The 21342-nt window shown below is 42.5% G+C and overlaps 1 long non-coding RNA gene across 1 annotated transcript; it reads right to left on the bottom strand.

Moving 5' to 3' along the window:
• Window positions 1-8836: 8836 nt before the first annotated feature.
• Window positions 8837-16421, bottom strand: LOC116150352 (uncharacterized). The gene is made up of 4 exons (XR_004134073.2): window positions 16288-16421; window positions 13690-13872; window positions 11941-12106; window positions 8837-9419 (listed from the first exon to the last, which is right to left on the bottom strand). It is a non-coding gene; the product is annotated as an uncharacterized LOC116150352 (long non-coding RNA).
• Window positions 16422-21342: the final 4921 nt, after the last annotated feature.

Genomic DNA, 21342 nt, shown 5'->3' with positions numbered 1-21342 from the left:
CAGGAGTAAACCAAATCTTCCATTTGCTGGTGCTTTGGGTCCACCAGACCTTCCCTCCCTGGGTCCTAGAGACTCCAAATTTATCACGCAATCAATCCAGCAAGGTTGAGAGTTTCCTAGAGTTCCCAAGAAACTGAGAGCCTCTCTCCTTTGTGCTAAAACACAAAATAGATGAAAAGCAAAAGAGTGAAAAATCTTGATTTTGAGTTTACTAAGAAATCATTTAGCCTTCTATAATACATTCTTTCACTAACGAAGAGTTCAATGAAGACGGAAAAGAACCGGTCCAAAATAGCGACAAAGGAAGTGAGGAAATAAGATTAGCATCAGACCCATCAGATCTCACCCTTGGTGGGCCGCTAATACCATCTCTGTTCCAAAGCAAACTGGTTAAGACCTGAGTCTTCCTCCCACTTTGTGGACTGGTTTAGGGCCAGAGGGTTCTTTGTTGGTTGGGGTAAGTAAGAGAAGGGCCAGGAGGAGGCAGAACTCAAGGCTTTTCCCTGTCAGCAGCTGCCCCACCAGGTGACCCTGGGCAGGCTGTCTTAGCACTTTTGGAGTCCAGTTCTCAGACTGTAAAGGGAGTGATGATTGTATCCCTCTGCTCCCAGGATGGTAGGAGACATTGCTAATTGGTTTTTGGAAAATTTTGTATTATTGGATGAAAGCATTTATAAGGTTTGAGCTCTGTTTTTAGCCAAGTTTCTGTATAGTTGGATTTTCTTGACTATGGGAATGGGGCTTTTATGAGTGTCATGATAAACAGATGCCTTTATAAACCTCTTATGTTTCCCTCTGACTCATTTTTCATCTCATAGGCAATCAACACAAACTCCTTCAACTCTAAGAAAAATTCTTTGGTGGGGACGGTATAGCTCAGTGGTAGGACACATGCTTAGCATGTATGAGGTCCTGGATTCAATCCCCAGTACCTCCATTTGGGAGGAAAAAAAAAAGTTAAAAAAAGATAAATAAATAACAATTTTTTTAAGAAAAATTCTTTGAAAATTTTAAATTCCAAAAATATGTGGTATAAACTAAGTTTTTCTAAATCAAATTATGGATTCAATGCAGTAATAAATTGTGCTTGCTTAAAATTTTAAATTTTGAATGTTTTAGAAATGATTATGTTTTTCAAAGTGAATAGCTATCTTCCAAAATTATCTTTTTTAACTGCTATATTGAGGTATAACTGACATACAATACACTGTTTAAATTATACAATTTGAAATGTTTTGACATACATATATATCCATGAAGACATTACCCCAATCAAGATAATGAACTTAGCTATCACTCCTCAAACTTTGCCCTTTTGGAATCCCTCACTGTCTCCCCTTCCCCCATAGTCTGCATTTTCTAGAATTTGATATTAATAGAATCAAAAAACCTGTGCTCTCTTTTGCCTGGATTCTTTCATTCAGTGTAATTATTTTGAGATTTATTCCATGTTGTTGAGTGTACTATACTTCATTCCTTTTTATTGCTTAATAGTATTCCATTGTATGGATATACCACATTTGTTTATCTCTTCACTTATTGATGGACGTTTGGGTTGTTTCCAGTTTGGAACTACTATGACTTAAGCTGCTCTGGACATTCATGTACACGTCTTTACATGAATATGTCCTTTTATTTATCTTGGGCAAATACCTAGGAGGAGAATGGCTAAGTCATATGGTACAATATTATCTTCTGAGTAGATCCTAAATAAATAGATACTGTGTTCACAAGCATGAGGCATGTGAACCCCTACATATACTTCTCTTGATGCCTGCAAGTGTTTATCATGAAAAAAACAAACAAAAAAATTAAACTTTTTTCTTTCCTTATGATAATAGAAAAAAATATACTTTTGTGTTACATGTGCAATTTACAAAATGCCTTTGCATATATGATCTTAACATATCCTCACAAATAAGTTCTTCTTCTATTTCTATGATTCACTCCAATTGATTCTCTCTCTGCATAGGAGTAACATCTCCAAGACTAGAGGTGTTCTCAAAATAACTGCACATCCAAATTGCTTTTGCTCCCTTGTTTCTCAAACCCTAGGTCATACTCCCTGGCCAAAAGGCTCCATTGTCCCAGCCTCAGAAGGAAATCTGCAAGGTGTGAACCAGATCCTTCACTTGCCTGCTCTTGGCTGTGTCCTCTTTCACTCTCTCATTTCCATGGATACAGACTCATTACTCACTAATGCTGACATTTTTATATTACAAACTTCATATCTGGACTCCAACTCATTCACAGATATCTCCGCTAAAAAGATACGGAAATTGTAAATTCCAAAGCTCTGAATCCTCTTGCCATGTTAAGTTAGGAAATAATATTATTTCAGAGACACTTTTGAAAACTAACCTTGCATGTTCACTGTTTTCTGCCAAAAATCATTCCATTCAATTGTTGCAGAAAATTTTAGTGAGACCCTTAGAATCTTCACTCCAAAATCTCATCTACTCTCTTTCCATCCCCTTCTGCACTATGTTCCACTTCCTTACTGCCTTTTCTTTCTTCACTCTTTCACTTTCTTCTAAGGTTTGGAGAAAACTCAGTCAAAGACTACACGAGAGAATTCTAAAAAAAAAAAAAAAAAAAAAGAGTAGCTTTGGGACAACTGGTATCCTCATTGTAGAAGCTAGATTATATCCCTCCTTACGCAAAAATACAATTTAATGTGGATTTTAAAAATTTAAAATAGAACTACCAAAGCACTGAAAAATATGAAATTTAAAAAATAATATTAGGATGGGAGAAGTCTTCCTAAGTAAACGTAAAACTTAGAAGAATAAAGAAAATTATTGATAGAGTGATCATGTAAATTTTCCATTTCTGTATGTGAACGACATCATAACAAACTTTAAGAAGCAGATTGGAAGAAAATACTTGCAGTATACATATAAGGGGAAACGTTACTACTCAATATATAAAAAGTTCCTTAAGATTTGTGTATTTTACTGTACATAAATTTTACTTCAAAAAATAAAAAGGACGTAAACAGATACTAAAGTTGCTGATAAGCATTTGGAGGACTTCGTGTACTGATATTAACAGCTGACTTTGAAATGTACAAAAATAAGGTGGATTGATAAATGAATAAAGGGATGGACAGATAGAAAGATATGTGATAAAAGTAAATATGGCAAAATGCTAATTATCAGTTCTAGATGGTGGATGTATATCAATGTCTACTGCATAGTTCTTTTAACTCTTCTATATGTTGGAAATTTTTCATAATAAACTGTTGGGGAAAAGCCCCTGAAAATGAATAAAAAAATACATATAACTCCTAAGAACAGTAAACAAAGCAAATTAGTAGACACTTTGAAATAAAGAAAAACAAATGGACCAAAAATTTAAAAAAGGATGTTCAGTCTCACATGGAATCAGCCACAATTTATAAAGCTTGATAACATTCAACAGAAATACACACAGACGGGGAAAAAATACACCTGTAAGAATATTTATTGATTTTTTGTTGTTGTTGAAAATAGAAAAGAGAAAGAGAAAAAAAGAAAGAAAGAAAGAAAAGGGGAAAAAAAAGAAAAGAAACAGCCCAAATACCCATCCCTGGGGAAATGTTTGAATGACTGACAGTGAGTCTATGGTACAGAACCCTGGGTAGCAGTGGAGAAGAGTGAGGTAGTTCTGGGTGCCCTGACGTGAGATCTCCAAGGTCTACTGTTCATCAAAAAAACGAATATTGCAAAGTGAATTGTATAAAATGAACACTTACATAAAAAATAATACTAGAACTATGAATGTATGCAAATGCACAGAAAAAATGTCCAAAAGGATACGTAATCATTCTCTTATTCATCCTAGGAAAAGAGTGAAAATGGAGGGAGGGAAGAAGACACTAAAAAGACATTTAATCTTCTACCCTATAGACTCCCATGTCATTGGGACTTTTTACGACAAGCATGCAATACTTTTTGTAACTTCTTAAATTACCTAAATTGGTCCAAGATGCTAATAAAGACTATTATCTGAATATCCCTAAAACACCCAGTGAAGGTTGCAAAATTCGGTCAAGAATCCACATATTTTTCCTTACATCAAAAGCCTGAAGTCTTGCAGACCAAACATCTGGTGATCTTTTACAGGATTTTTCTTTACTTTTTCTCTGAATGTCTCAGCATTCATGTCTATTAAGCCAAATGGTCACAAGCCTATAAACCATGTGAAAGTTCTTTCTTCTCCCAAGCACTGCCCCTAGGGCTTAACCCAACTCTGGATGCAAAGCCTGGTCCCAATAGAAGCTCCATTGAGAGGAAAGCGTCCTTAAACATAATGGAACATATTCTGAGCTAAATGCCAAAGAGTAGATGGGTCAGAAGAGGAGAATTTTACAAAAACACTGCAAGCCAAAGGAAAGAGAGACGTACTTGGGCGTACAGCTCCAGTCAGCAAGCCGGAAGAGACTGTCTGGAGGCAGACAGAAAGGTAGATCATTCTTTCAAAGTGAAGGTTCTAGCTCTGCAGAGAGACGCAGACGTGGACAGAGGAGCGCAAGAGTTGAGTTGGGATACACTCTCTGAAAGATTATGTGTCCATGGCGAACAGGCCCCATGCCCACGAAGAGCCTCAGAGCATTTTACAAACGTTCTTGTCACGAGTGGGAAGGACATTCAGCTTCTTGCCCACCTGTGGCTCTGTTACCTGCAAACTGGGTTCGTCTCTTGCTGGGTGTCGAGCCAAAAGACATAACCAAGCCAAAGCCCAGGAGAAGGAAGGGTTATTACTCACAGCAAGTAAGGAGAAAACTGGGGATCTTTTCTAAAGGAGTATCTCCCCAAACAGCAAAACTGGGGAAGTTTTAAGCTAAGAATATGCATACTCATGAAAGGGTTTGAGCAGAGGAGAATTCAGCACAGAATTAGGGCAAAGGTCGACAGAGTCCAAGCTTCAGTTGATTGAAGTCAGGAGGGTAAACATCATCCCTCCATCCTCCACCTGAACAGGGGCCTTAGTTCTAGCAGAACTCAACGATATATTATTATGTGCAGCCCTTGAGGAGGACTCTGCTGTAGCATGCACTATTGACCAACTGCCTTTTCTCTGTTCCTGCATTCCTTTGTTCCCTTAGGATCATTAATTACTGAGACCTGCTCAAGGGCAAGCATTGAGGCCAGGCTAGACCACTAATGGCTTAGAACAAAACGGCTTCTCTTATGTCAAGAAAGCCATTCCTGGTTCTCTTTCTCCGGGGACCCCCTAACCTATCTGCTTACAGCTTCTCTGGTGGGGATTGGATGGCTTGCATCTGGACTCTGGCAAAAATACCTGTGTCCAGGTGAGGATGTCATGTAGCCAGTACCAGGATGCCATTCCCAGAGCACGTGTCTTGCTACCTCTGCTGAAGGAAAAATCCCCCTGTGCTTTTGAGGGAGGCAGCGGTGCCCTGGTCACATTTGCCCTTATTTTACACTTCAGTTCACTCAACTCACATGTATGGGGTACTTAATTAATGCCAGACACTGAGCTTTGCTCTGGAAATACAAAAATGAGTGGCATGACCCTCTCCCCAAGAATCTCAGTCTGCTGGGTAAATATTTACAATACGATGGATGTTTGTGAAAGGTACTGTGACAACACAAAGTCAACAGAGATCAACCGCTGGGGAAGGGAAAAGATGGGCCCAATGTCATGGAAGGTGAGCTCTGAGCTGTGCTTTAAAAATGAGTAGGAACCAGGGAATGAGATTAGCCAAAGCCTTGGAGAAAATATTTGCAGAAGACATATCTGATACAGGACTTATCTAAAATATACAAAGAATTCTTAAAACTCAACAATAAGAAAACAACAACCTGATTAAAAAATTGGCAAAACATCTGATTGGACACCTCCTCAAAGAAGATACACAGATGGTAAATAAGCATATGAAAAGACACTCCACATCATATGTCACTGGGGAAATGCAAGTTAAAACAGCAACGAGATACCACTACACAACTGTTAGAATGGTGCAAATCAAAAACAGTGATAACACCAAATGCTGGAGAGGATGTGGAGCAAAAAGAAGTCTCCTTCATTGCTGGTGGGAATGCAAAATGGTACAGCCACTTTGGATGACAGTTTGGCAGTTCCTTGTAAAACTAAACATATTTGACCAAATAACCCAGCAATCACAGTCCTTGGTATTCACCCAAAGGAGCTGAATCGATGTCCACCCGGCACCTGCACACAGATGTTTGTAGCAGCTTTATTCCTAATTGCCAAAACTTGGAGACAATCAAGCTGTCCCTCGGGAGGTAAATGGATAAACCAACTGTGGTATGTCCAGAAAACAGAATATTACGCAGTGCTAAAAAGAAATGAGCTATCAAGCTATGAAAAGACATAGAGGAACTTTAAATGCATATTACTAAATGAAAGAAGCCAACCTGAAAATCCTACATGCTGTATGATACGATACGATATACTGGATATGATGTGTATGATATGATATGATACTGGATATGATATGTATGATATATGATATACTGGATATGGTAAATATAGAGAGAGTAAAAAGATTGCCAGAGGTTGGTAGCAGGGAAGGATGAATAGGCAGAACACACAGGATCTTTTAGGGCAGTGAAACTATACTGTGTGATTCTACAGTAGTGGATATATGTCATTGTACATGTGTCAAAACTCACAGAGTGCACATCACCAAGAATGAACCCTAATGTAAAGTATGGACTCCAGGTGATATATACCCAGGTTGGTTTATCAATTATAATACATGTCCCATTCTGGTGTGGGCCATTGATAGTGGGGGAGACTGTAAAGGGGAAGCAGGAATATATGGGAACTCTCTGTCCCTTCCACTCAATTTTGCTATAAACCTAAAATTGCTCTAAAAAATAAAGTCTATTTAAAAGGCAAAAAAGTGAGTAGGAGGTTCCACACTGGCTACCACACATGCTCCTCCTGTAGGTAAGAGAATCCGGCAAAGTCAAGCCCTCTGGATGACACAGGAAGCACTCATGTGAATAAATACAAAGATACTTTTAAAATTACCATAATTATATTTGATGGGTAGGGGAAAGGCAGACAGTGAATGTAAAGCACTGAGCACTGAGGATGGCACTGTAAATTCCCAGGATGTGGAGGCTGTTATTCTTCTTACCCTCCTCCTCTGCTTCGTCCCCCTCCTTCTCCTCATTAGCATTCCAGAAAGGGGGAACGTGTTTAAGGCTCAGAGATAGAAAACCCCATTAGGCTGTTGGGCGTGCACAGAGGGGGTCGTGTCTCTGGGACACAGGAACAGGGGTAGGAGCAGGAAGAGACAGGCCAGGTCCTGCAGAGCCATAATTAGTCCCAAAGAACTTTGGATTTTATCTCGCATGTAAACAGAGATAGTCTTAAGCAAGAGTCCCTGAGCTCAGATTTGCACTTCTGAAAGGTTGGGAATGGGATTCAGCCTGGTGGCCACTGCCATCACCTAAGAGAGGAATTACGCTGTTCTTGGCCAAGCAGCAGGAGGAAGAGCAGTGCGAATGGAGACTGAGTCTGCAGGACTGATAGACTTTCTTAGATGGTAGAGGTGAGGTGGGAAGAGAGAGGCTGCTAGGATAGTATCTGGGTTTCTGGTTTTAGCGAACAAGAATGATGGGGACATCAAGGGGTGCCAGGGCTTGGGAGAGGGCAGTGAGGTAGAGAGAAGAGAGCAAAGACAATGAGAGTTCTCTGTCCCCGAGCACTTCCTGGACGGCCCTGCCGATGATCACGGAGGCAGCATTTAGGAGGCACGAGACACGGCCCTGCCACTCTGCTGAGCCTTCTGCCTGCACTGTCTCATTTAATCCTCCCAACAACCTCATGAAATAGACATTGTCATTATCCTTATTTTACAGATAAGGAAACTGAGGCTTACAAACCTGCCTAAAGTCACAAAGTGGCGGAGCAGAGCTCTACCCCCATGTCTCCCTGACTGCAAAGCCCACATCCCCGAAACCAAGACACTCCATGGACCCACTGACTCACCATCACCTCCAGCCTTTCACCTCTGTGTGACATACAAACACGTGGCCTTGTCTCCCTAGCAGAGCCAGGCCCCATCTGGATGCATGGCTTGGTCCCTCAGCTGGCAATCCCTGGCAGGGGGCAGCTGGCACCACTGGACATGGTGTCCCTGTGGCCCATTTGCTAAGCACACTTTCCTTGTTCTCACCCTGGGGCATGATCAGGCCCATGTGAGGACACCACAAATCCAGGAAGAGATTTCAGCTGCTAGAAGGGCATGTTCTCTTCTGGTTGAATGACACTTCCCAGAGGAGGGGCCCTTTTCTGCACCTGCTGCTACCTCCCATCTGGACATGGTGCATGGCCGCAGGAACTAAGTAAGCCACCGTGTCAAGGTGGGGTTTTCATTAAGAAAAAGGAAAAGTAGAATTAGGGGTGAACACTGGACCAGGAGGAAATAAAAGATGGATGTATACTTGGTGCACTGGTCATGAAAACCATTGGGACTGTGAAATTTGCTTCCCTCAGCAATGTGGAGCAATGAAAATTGCTACAGTTAATTAATGGCTGTGACTTTTAGCACAGCAGTTTGCAAATGCCAGTCCTCAGGCCAAGTAAGTCCATGATGAAGTGTCACTGCAAGATGAAATGGCAAAAGTAATGGCAATGCAATGTGCTTGTGTGTGTGTACATATAATACATATTACACAAATATATACATATCACTATCACTTTTCCAACCGCCTTTCTTGGGAAAAACTCTCCCTTATTCTAAGACTATTATCTTCCCAACATTAGAGTAGTTTTTACATTCCAAGCAGCAACTCCAAAATTCTAGAACGATGACTGCCATTAGCAAATTTTATTTCATCATTTAACTCTCCGCCAAGATGTCCCAGAAAACAAGGCCAACCAACTCCTGCACTTACAGAGATCACCCAGCAGGAACGGCGGTTGCTGGGGACGTCATACGGAACATGAACCCCGTGTTCTCCTCCACGGGAGCATGTGACAGGCCACCTCGCCTCGCTGGTGCATCCGGGAAGGCTCCATGGAGAAAGTGGTGCCTAAGCTGAGCCCTATAAAACGAGTAGGGGTTAGCTGGACGAAGTGGCTCTAAGTGGCAGCAGTTTTGAGCAATGGGAGGGAGGTGGTGAGACTCAAGCGTCAGGAGGCTGGCTATGTCACAGGAGCACTTCACTGGTTTACATCTAGATCGTCTACAGCCAAGGAAGGAAAGTTCGCCAGCACAGGGTGAGCCAGAATCAAACCCACAGGCTGTGTTTCCAGAAGACGCTCCTAGCCGCTTGCAGCACAGACACCGAGTGACAAATGTCAGACTGCACACTCTCAGGCTCTGGTGATGAATAATAAGTGTCCAGTGAGTAAGATGCTGTCACTAGCTGGCAAGGTAGGGCAAACAGGTCACTGTTCTGAGCGCTCTATGCTTCATTTTTTTCCTGTGTCTAAAATAAGAGGGTTAGATCATACAAAATACTATAATTAAAATAGATCAGCAGCAGGGATATACTGTAGAGCACAGGGAATTATACCCATTATCTTGTAATAATAGAATATAATCTGCAAAAATACTGAATCACTATACACCTGAAACTAACACATTATAGTAAATCAACTACACTTCAGTTTAATCAATTCATTAATTAAAATAAAATAAGAGGATTAGATTAAATAAGCTCTAAGTTGTATCTCGGGTAAACATTCCATAATGATAGATGTATAGCAGCTGCCATTTGTTGAGCATTTGCAAACTGAAGTCATGGTGCTAGGTGTTGTACGTATGTTATCAACAACTCTCATCACAGCCCCATGACATAGGTGTTACAGATGAGAAACTCAGACACAGAGCAAAAGTTCCAAGGTCATGCTCTAGTACGTAGCAGATCCAGGATGCAAACCCAGGTCTGTTAGATCCCCAAATCCATGCTCTCTCCATCAGTCTGCACACGGTACCGCGAAGTCTCGTGACGCTTTATGATTTCACTGGTGTTCCTCAGCCTGGCATCCAGAGTCTCTTCTGTGCCACTCTTCCCCTTGGCTCTAATCAGACTGGCCTCTGGGCTAGCCCAGTACCACCACCCGCCTGCAGCACTCTGCTCATGTGTTCATCCTTGATCTCCCCAACACCCCCTCCCTCTCTCACTGGAATGAAATCAAGCAAGCAACTGGATGATGACCCAGAAACAAAACACACTGAGCAGGGTCACACACGGAGCACACACACGAGAGGCGTTATAGGAGAGGAGACCTCAGGTCCAACTGGGTCTTCAGAGTAGCCTCGGTAGAGAGTGACAGGATAAAGGTCTTGGCAGGCAGGTCACTGTCAAGGAGCTCTTGCAACTGTGACAACTGGACCAAGAACAGCGGAATAGAAGACACAGAGATCCAGACATGATGCTGGCCAAGAGTGGCCCAGGAAGTGGCAGGCGAATCCCTGGGGCTGTGGAACTGGGTGGAGTTCCAGAGCAGGCACTTCAGCCATGAGGAACAAGGCAAGAAACACCACCACAGTGGAGCCCAAGACTGGGACTTGGCTCCGAGGGACAAAGAAGAAGCTCAATCACTGATGCAGGAGCATTATGTGAGCCAGACCAGCAACAAAGCTCTCCAAATAGGACGAGGACCAGGTGTTGGGACAAATCTGAGTCTGGTACCTCGGACAGGGAACAAGTGCAGTCACTACAAGGATCTTGGCAGCTTTGCTTCTAATCCTCGTCCTGACGCTCACCAGCGGGGTACCCTTGAGACGCTTCTGGGAGACAACTCTCCCTGGGCGTCTCCTAAGTTTGCATGTCTCGTGAGAGGCACTGACTACACTTTGTTCCAGATTTATCTTTTCAAAGACAATGGTACGAAAAACAGCCTTGGAAGATAGAGTCTCCCTTTGGAACAAAAATCAAGAAGGCTTACGCCCTATTATAAAAGATTTGGGATCCCTAAACTCAAGATTCTTTTTCTGAAAAAACAGACTCACAGGTAGATGTAGAGAAAGAACTAGCGGTTACCAGTGGGGAGAAGGAAGGGGGAGGGGCAGGATGGAGGTGGAGGAGTAAGAGGGACAGACTATCAGGTATAAAATACACTGCAAGGATGTACTGTACAACATGGGGAATATAGCCAATATTTTATAATAACTATAAATGGAGTATAACCTTTAAACATGTATGAATCACTATACTGTATACCTATAACATATAATATTCAATTTATATTCGATAATATTTCAATTTAAAATATATGATACTGTAAAATAAATACATAAATAAAATGTTTTTTAAAGATTCTTTTTCTGTAATGAAATCCACATCACATGCAGGTGTCATCTGGTCCACTTAGCATATTAACTCAACAAATTCTATTCCTCCCTTCCACCTCCACTCAGAGAGGTGGTACAGGGATCATAAAAAGAACTCATTGCAAATGCTAATATGAGCCATTAACGTCATTATTCCTAATGCAAATTCTACAACTTTTTCAAATCCCAGCTCATTTCTTCACCTCCGTGATGACCTTTCCACGTACTCCAGGACAGAGGTTACTCATACAATGTATACACACTGTCAAACACTTTCACACTTACTTCTTGATTGTTATTTTTCACTCCCAGACTTGATTATTCGTGTTGGAGGGTGGGGATGATATCTCCCACCTCTTCTGGATCACGTATCTACACTTAGCTTTATGATAAGATGCCCAGTAAATACCTGTAAATTGATGAGTCTCATGTGTCATCATTCTACCTACCTATTACCAGGAGAAGCTTAAGAAAAGTCAATAGGAAAGAATGTTAATTGTTTTTAATAAGTTTTACTGTCTCTGTGATACAGGCTTTCTAGCCTTGAGAGAGGGCAGGCTGATAAAAACTGTCTGTGGGATGGTAAGCCCATTGAACTTATCTGAAAGGCTCATTTAGTTCATGTGTTCATTGCATATTTGCATCAAATGTATTATTAAGCACAGACTTACGTATTTATAGATGCGAAGCAGAATGCGGTAATTCATAGCAGTTCTTTCTAGCAGCTCATCATGTGGAACAGGCCATCTGCCCACCCACAGGAAACAGGCTGGGTCAAATCTCAGAAGCCACATCTTTACCCTGTTCCTGGGATCTCTGAGCCACAAAGCATGTCATCTATTCAAAAAAGATATTAATTAATGGAATTAAGTTCTGAGCTATCATGGTCAGCAAGCAATAACTCTTATGAGCAAAAGCAAGACCAAAGCAATAAAAACCAAAATTAAGCTGATAGTACAAATAGTTATTATGCTACTGTCATCATTATATATGTTCAGGGTATCCAGGCAGTTTATTTTCTCCAAGATACTTGTCCTGCAAGGTGGGCAGAGGTGCCTTGGTCATGACCTCAAACACTAAGAGCCATGCATCTCAAACACATCATTTACCAAGTGCTGAAAATGTTATCTCAATGAGTTATGCTAAGATGCTGCGCTGTTTCTACAGAGCCACCTGTACAAATCCAAAATTCTACTGCCATTGGGTACAAAAGACCACAAAGTAATATGAATCTATCATTTCACAAATCTGCAAATGAGGATTTGCCCTCCCCAAAAGGGCCCAAATGTGGAAATCTATCCGAGTTAGAATCTGACATATCCACATTTTCATCACCTGTGAGTAGAAAGAATTGAAGAGGTTACAAAGAGAATCTTCCTGTCTCTTGATCTCCTATGTTCTAGTCTAAAACACGTATCGCCCACCATGTTCTTTAACTTGGATTTAAAAACAAAACACAAAACAAAATCAAAAGACAATATTCTCAGGTAACTTTACAACCTGTGAAATTAAGTGAAACCATGTGTGTAATGTGTCTGATTCATGATAAGCATTCACTGAATGTTAGTTCACTTCTCTCTTTCCTTTTCCCTAAATAAACCGGAAATTAGGGATAAGAATATGCCACCAAACCTAAGAGGGCAGGGACAGAGACAACAGACCACTTCATCAAATGCTAACTCCATCCCACCAGCCATGTGTAGGGGAGGGGGCAACAGGGACCCAGGCATCTGTTGCCACTGGAGATGAAGACACAGGTCTTTGAAAGTCTGTGCTGCAATGAGATCCACCAGATTAACAGATCCTAATCTTCTGGGTAGGTTCAGGTATTCCTAGGCAGATGACACACAGACTATTCACATGGGCCATCAGGAAATGGAATTTTACCATCTCTTTCTTTCACCAGAGCGTGAGGGGTTTGCAACGTGAAGGCTAGTGATTGGACTGAAAGGCAGCCTTCCACAGCTGTGCCTGTGATAAATTACTCACTATGCTGCAAGGTAGCAAAATGTGCCACCCCAAAATGTGCCTCGTTGGCCTGAGGACTAATTTAGGCTGACTGTTTTTAGGAAACCGAAGTCTTGGGAACATTGACCTTCCCCTTAACTGCCTAAGAGAATTTAGATAGAGGGCTTGTTTCTGGAGGAGACCTATCACCAGAGGTATCTGCAAAGACTGTCGGATTAGGTATTTATCAACTATACTTCAATAAAAAGAAATAAAAAATAAAAATAATTTAAATAATTTTAAAAAAGAATATGGGCTAGGTGTGGCAGGGAAAACTTAGCAGGACCTGAGATCAGAGTTCACTCTGTGTCCCACTGTCTCTGCAAAGCCCAGCGAGCATTCATTTACCAAACATTTGTTTTTCTAATTCCATGTGAATTGCTTCTCTCCCCTTGGAAATCCCAAACCACTACCTCCAACATTCTCTTTTGTCTTCAGCTGGAGATGGTGTTTAAGGGGAGGGCTTCAGCCAACATTTTGGTGAGTTACTCAGCTTTCCTGGGTCTCTCCCATGGATACATGTATTCGACTTTTGTTTCATTTTCTCCTGTTTATCTGTTTCATGTCAATTTCATTCTCAGACCAACCAGAAGAACCTAGAAGGGCAAAGAAAAATTTCTTCTCAACAATGCAGCCACTCCCACGCAGGCAGCCAGGCCGACCATGTTGCCCAGAGCCAAGACCAGAGCAGACCTCCAGCACATCCTTGTCTGAAGAGGACTGCAGAGTTAATTAAAAATCCAAAACAATGGGACTGATCTCACAAACCAATATATCATTGTTGTTGATGCGTAAGAGGTGAAACTCTAACCTTGGGCAAGTCAAAATACTCGCTATAAGTTAAGTACAATTATGTCTGGCAGCAGGTATCAGATCAGGTGTAAATAACTGTGAGACCTGGAGATGAGAGCTCCAGTCCTCTTTGCCTTTTGTGATGCTATTTTGCAGGAATCTGGTGTTACTGCCTTTTTCCCCTTTTGTTCTGTGCCATCCTCTTCTCTCAAGTGAGGAAACATTGCTGGGAAGAGTGTTCAGAGCCCTTGTCTCTGGTTTGCCAGAAGGCAAGGGAAGAAAGAATGGAGATTCTGGGTTGAGTTTTGGAATGTAAAGATTACTCAGAATAAGCTCTTAAAGCCGAAACCTCAGATAACAATTTTAGATAAGAATAGCAAAACTTCAGATAGCAATTTTAGGTTCTTGTACCTGCCATACAAATGTCCACATTTTAATGAGTGTTTTTGCTTCTTTTATTCAAGGGCCTTGGAATTCTTTAGGATGAAAGGCCCCAGGAGCCTGAAAGGGATTAATGACAGGCTTTCTGCGTTATTATCCTCCCACAGACACCTGCAATCTGGGGGCAAAGGTGAACCTCCTGCCTGAAGCACGGCTGGACGGGAGGGGTGTGCTGTAGTTTTTGTTGCTTCAGAAAAGCTCTCCAGGGGTGACCGTCAGCACCAAGAAAAGAGGGGAAGGAGTGATAACACTCGTAACAATAACAGCACCAGTGAGACGTCACGAGGCGCCGTCCTCAGCACCTTGAATTGCAGCCTGACAGCAGTGGTATGCATCTCCATTTTCCAGGTGAGGAAACTGAGGCACAGAGAGATTAAGTAACTTGCTCAAGTTTAAACATCTTATAAACACCAGAAACTGACATTGTACATCAAAAAATTTAAAAATTACAATTAAAAAAACTTATAAGCTAGACAAGACAGGATTTGAACCCAAGTGGTCTGAGTCCGGCAACTAAGCTCTAGACAGAAAGTCAGTCAAAGCTTTTTCATCCTGTCCATTTCGTAAAAGACTTGACTGGCTCAGGTGGGCTTGGAGCCCCCATATCCTGCCCTTGGTCCTCCTTCTGTACCTCTGGTCTCGTCACTGATGCATGCCTACCCACTGTGTCCAAGAAAGCCATTGAAGGACGCTCAAGGACGCAACAGGGTACCCGCTGAGCGTCAGATCCTCGGGTCTGTCTAAGAAGCTGCCGCGTCAGGCCAGGTTGAGCGGCCTAACAGCTACAGGCGGGAGGGAGGAGGGCTGCCTGCAAATACAAAGTAGAGCTCTTTCGGCAGAGCAGCCCAGGAGCCGGAAGACCAGGCAACGGACACCAAATGAGGAACTGCTGAAGGAACTATAGAGATTTAGCCTGGGGAAGAAAAGACTCAGAAGACAGGAGCACTATCCTCCAATATCAGATCCGTTCTTTTGGGAAAAAGGATGCAGTCCTGCTGGAAGGTCCCAGTGCCTAGAATCCACACAAAGACAAGGAAGCTCATTTCAGCTAGAGCTGTCCAGAGACTAACACTCACTGGAACCAAGAGCGTCCCTATGGGGCCCTCCCAGGTGCAAAAGCCTCTCCATGCCCCTTTTCTTATTTGCAGAGAAAAGGCTTGAGCCTCCTAGACCTACCCTGAGTTCCAAAGGGCAGATTCAAACAGTTACTAATCTGGGAAGGGAGGGGACGCAGAAACAGGGGAGGAACAGTCAAGACACAATAGTGCAGGGATGGGGCAGGGTCCAGCTTCATCCCCATGGGATGTACATAACAATACCTTAAGTTCTTCTGCAAGAACTAAGGCCCCCACCCAGGTGGAGGATGGTAACTTCAGGCTGAGCACAAGATTCCTGGAACACCATCCTATTACCTCACCACTAACCAATCAGAAGAAAGTCACACATCCTGCAGCCTTCATCCCCAATTTTGCCTATAAAAACTGTTCTGTGAAAACCATCAGGGAGTTTGGAGCTTTTTAGAGCATGAGCTGCCTCTCCTCCTTGCTTGGCCCTGCAATAAACTTTTCTCTGCCCCAAACTCTGATGTTTCAGTTTGGCCTCCTGGTGTGTTAGACACATGAACTTGTTCTGGTAACACTTAAAAGTCTCCAAAAGAGTCACGGTTTCAGTCTAAATGACTGGTCGCCAAAAGGAGGGAACACAGCCCCTTGGCTCCCGGATAACTCGGGTAGGTTTCAAAACATTTCCAAGCACATAATTTTCAAATTTACACATACCAGATTTTTGGAGATAATCCTATGATCGATCTGTAGCTACAAGGATTACACTTTGTTTCAACTTTTCCATCATTTCCACTGTGGTAATTGAGCCTGTGCCTTCACGGGCTTCTCCGTCTTCCTCTATTTGTGAGTGCCCTGCCAGCAGAGGAAACAACCCAGGAATGTTGTGTTGAATGGAAAAGGCAGGAAAGCACTGTTTGGCTTGGAATCCAATGACATGTGGCCCGCAGGGCGGAGGACAGACCGGGCTCACTGAACAGAGTGTTCTTTTGGGGTCTAGGGAACTCAGTGAAAGAATCTAAGTTCACAACAAATGAGAGGAAAGAGCAGAAGGGACGAGCAGGGACTAGTGTGGTGTCCATACGTGTCTGATGGAAAACAGTTTTCTAGAAGCAATCATCTTGCTGCAGTGCGGTTTGTTTTGCTTTGTGCTTTTTTTTTTTTTAAGAAAATACATCACAAGCCTAGGGACTAAGATAGTAATTTTTAACTACAGTTTATAGGGAGGGAGGAATTAAGCAAAAAAAAGCAAGGAGAGCGAGAGAGAGAATGAGACTTCCAAAAGACCTCAGGGAGGAAGTAAATAGATTCCATACCATCGGGATGCCAGGTCGAAGCGGCTTCAATCAGAGGGCTAGAGCAGAAGCTCTCTCAAGTTTCCCCCTAGTTTATGATGCTTCGATTATTGCAAGAGGAATGTCAGCCCCATGCAGTGGGAGAGGACACGAAGCACGTGACGGAGAGTCACCTCGTCCCTGGCTTGGCTGTGCGACTTTAACTAAATCACCACATCTCTTTGAGCCTCAGGGTCACATCTGTGTCCACATGAAACTTTTAGGACAGATGTCTCCAAGACCCCTTCTAACTCTGAAGTTCAGTGATTCCAGGATTAAATTCTAAAAGAGCTTGTAATTGCCCTGGAAGCGTCTTCCTCCAGGTAAAAGTGAGGAAATGGAGAGAGTAGCAGAGAGAGTAGCAGGAAGGGAATTTGTCCATGAGCATTTTGAAGAGTTTGTAAAAAGGAAAAGAGCTGGGGGAGGGTGTAGCTCGGTGATAGAGCACGTGCTTAGCATGCATAATGTCCTGGGTTCAATCCCCAGTATCTCCATTAAATAGATAAATAAACCTAATTACCCCCCCAAAACAAAGACAACAAAAGAATTTTAAAAACAACAAAAAAAAGGAACAGAACCAATGAGAAATGTAAGCAGGGAAACTAGACTTTTCCAGGGGGTCAAATACCTCTGTTTCTACTCGTGTCTTATGATTACCAACGGGAGGGCAAAAGCAACCTCAGGTGGCCCCCTCCCTTCTGGAAATCTCCTCAAAAAATAAGGTGATGCATGGTAACCTGAAGAGATGTAGATAGATCTATGAGGCATCAGCAACTGATCTTTGTCATTAGCTAGGTCAGGCCTCATGCTCTGTGGACCACGTGTACAAGTGGATCACCCAACACCCAGAATTAAAGCAAAGAATCTGGAAGAAGTCCAGCAAAATGTGGAATGGCCTGGGGAGCTATCAGGGTAGAAATTTTCATAGAAAACTCTGGAAGCACCAAGAAGCCAGAACAGTTGAGGACTGGTTACCTTCTCACAAGGAGATCCTGTTCCGGAGTCCTCAAAAGCAACCTCCAAAATAGCCAACTGCTGCCTAAATGCCTGCCCTCAGCCACAGGCAGCTCCCGGCAGAACCGTGAGGAGTCAGTGCCGACACATGAGTGCTGGAGCTGGGGGAACATATTCGTGCACATCTCCTCCTGCTGCCAGAGAGCCAGGTTTGGGTCCAGGTTGCTCTGGAGAAACTGACAGCACTGTCTGTGAGCTGTAGGACGAGGGCCTCCGAGGGGGCACGGCCCCTGAGGTGCTCCGTACAGCGACCCCTCCTGAAAGCCAGTGAAGTACTTGGTGCTTCATATGTAACTGATTGTCATCTCTGGGCAAGAAGCCACCAATAAAGACCCATGCCTGTAGTGGGGTGACATCATAATAGTACCTGTGTGTACACAGTTCTGCATAACAGGCCTTTCATGTACGCCTCCTCTTCGGTGCTCAGGACAACCCCGTGAAGCAAACAGAACTGATATTATCACTCCGCTTCAAAAATAAAAATCCCAAGGCTCAAAGTGACTTAATGACATACTCCAGGTTCCATGGCTAGGGAGTGTCAGAGCCTCGACTTTAGTGTCCAAGTTGATAAAAGGCAGTACTTCAGAAAAGAGGAGACATAACCAATCCTCTGGGCTTTGCTTCAGAATTTACTTTCATTCATCTGCTGTGGATGTAAGACTCAGGGAGCCAAGCGTGTGCGCTTTCATGGGTGAGAGGCTCCCAATCCCTGCAAATCATTAGTTTCTCCCAGCTGACTCCCCCAACACACCGCCCCAGAATCACACTGGGTGCGCACGTGAACCCTTCCTGCTGCGCTCCAGCACCAGCGAGTACTTAAAATACTGAACATCCATGCAGTCCTCACCAAGCCCCACCAGGCTCTATGGCCACAAGAAAATGCTACTTTTATTCTCCAGGAATTTACAGTCTTAGGAAGTAAGAGAAGACGGTATCAAGTTACACGTGGAACAAACTGCTTCACAAAATGCCAGGATTCATAGGAGAACATGAAATCTGAATATAGGCGGACAATGTCTCGACTGGGGAAAAATCACTGGGTTTGGCTGTACTTCTATGTCTAAAGCTAACTGCTTGAACAGCACATTTGCCTTGTTCACGGTCGCTAGTAAATAAAAACATGTTTGCATATTTCAAAGGCAGGCTTAGATTTTGCAAGCCTTACACTTACCACTACTACTACTACTAAGATACTGGACAGTTCCTTTTAACCTTGTAAATTCCTTGAGTGTCAATTATGACTCAGTAATAACAACTTCCATTAATGATATGCTTACTCTGTGCCTGGCATTTTAATAGTGCTTTATACTTGTTACCTCATGTAATTGCCTCCAAGACCCTATGAAGTACCTGTTATTATTTCCACTCTTCAGACACAGAACCTGAGGACTAGACTAGAAAGATTCTGAATAAACTAGCTCCAAGTTCTGTAACCAGAAAAAGTAGATTTGAACCAAGATCTGCTTAAATCCAAAGCTCTTGAAAAGTTCACATTTCCTCATTTTAGCTATATGACATCCTCATGAAGTAGGAAAGGTTTTATTAACCCCATTTTGAAGATGAGGAAATTGATTTATTTAAAGTTTCAATGACTTACATAAGAGTTTTGGCCCTAACCCTGCAATTGCATGCTACCTACAAGCCATTCTATGATCTTTATACAGTATCAGCAACTACTTAAATCAAGAAGGAAAGCCAGAATATTGCAATTAGCTTTGAGACTGAAGTATCAGCTGCATTTTTAACCACTCATTTTTAACTGTTCTTTGTTACATGGGCAGTATTGCCTCTAAACGTTAAAATTCTACCCTTTTACCCAATAGAGAATGCAGAAGGTCTGGAATCTTCAAAGCCAAGCTAGAAATGACCTACATTTAAGAAAACTCCTATTCTGGACACTCTCAAAGCCACATGATGCCAGAAATGGTTGGAACCTTGAGCAGACTTTCTTGAGCACTTATCCACTTAAAACTAGCAGTTATGATGGAATCACTGATGACTCAGCCAACTCCAAATTCCACTGGAATTCCTCTCCGCAAGCCCTGTCCATTCTCAGTTTCCCTCCATAAAGATTCCATCTCTGAACTTCTGCCATACTTGTTAGTCACCCCAGCAGCAAAATGTGTGTCCAGGCCGTGGCACTCCTGCTTGCACAGAACTTCCCTTAGAACTGTATTCCTGCCGTAACTTATCAGAAAGTCATGGGTCATCATCTGTAAAGTCATATCCTCAAGGTCATCCTCATCAGTAAAATAATATTAATAAACCTACCTGGCTGCATTATGGGGATTAAGTGAGAAAATGAACAAAATTAATGATGATGAGGAGTTTAAGTCCGTTAAATTTTATTAAGGAGAGTATGAGTAATCAGGACATGCAATTCGATTTTTTTTTAAACTCTGAATTAGATCTTTTCTCAGTCAAACACTGATTTAAGAAAGAAATAGACAAGAGGTAGGGTTATTCAAATAGTCGATTTGGATCATGTTGTGCCTGTGATGTCTGGATGGATCAGGGAGAGAAGGCAAGGTTGGGAACCATCTACTTTTACATATTAGAGGGAGGAAAGCCTTGCATGAAGAGGTTGTATTTTTAGACCTTTGCTCCCTTACTCCCACTATGCCTACATATTCTATTTTTCTATGTTATAAATTAAAAGCAATAAGGCTCAGCGAGGGCACACCTTCCTGAAAGGAAGTGTATGAGCTAGAAGTGAGGACGGAAGTGGAAATAATTTCAGTTTCTACCACTGTGTTAGTTTCCTAAGGCTCCTCGAACAAATTGACATGAAACTTGATAGCTTAAAGCAACAGAAATTTACTTTCTCGCATTCCTGGAGGCCAAAAGTCTGAAAGTTGTTTCACTGGGCAAAAATTAAGATGTCAGCGGTGCCATGCTTCTTCTGGAGGCTCAGGGGAGACGCCTTCCCTGCCTCTTCCAGCATTCCTTGGCCTGTGGGACTTCACTCCAGCCTCTGCCTCCATGGCCACATTGTTATCTCCTCTTCTGTGTGTCTAAGCTCCCTCTGCTCCCTCTTATAAGGATACACGTGACTGCATTTAGGGCTTACCCTGAGGATGCATGGTTATCTCCTTATCTCAAGACCCTCAATGTTATCATATCTACAAAGTCCTTTTTTGGCATTTTAGGTAACATTCACAGGTTCCAAAAATTAGGAGGTGAATATTCTCTTTTGGGGGGGGGGGATTTTTGAGCCTACCACAACCACTTTATCTGCTAGACACTGCACCCACCCCTCTCACCAGATCCACAAAGAGAGATCTTGGAGATGCCACTGACTAGACTATTCCCCTTGACTTTGAAGAGGTTTTCCTCCAGACCATCACACAAAAGTTTTATTTACTAGAACAAGTTGGGCTCATTCAATCCATTTCAAGTCAGCAAAGGATAACCAAGCAAGTAC

This window comes from Camelus dromedarius, chromosome 25 (assembly GCF_036321535.1).
Source record: "Camelus dromedarius isolate mCamDro1 chromosome 25, mCamDro1.pat, whole genome shotgun sequence".
Lineage (NCBI taxonomy): Eukaryota > Metazoa > Chordata > Mammalia > Artiodactyla > Camelidae > Camelus > Camelus dromedarius.
This window is presented reverse-complemented; position numbering and strand designations above follow the sequence as displayed.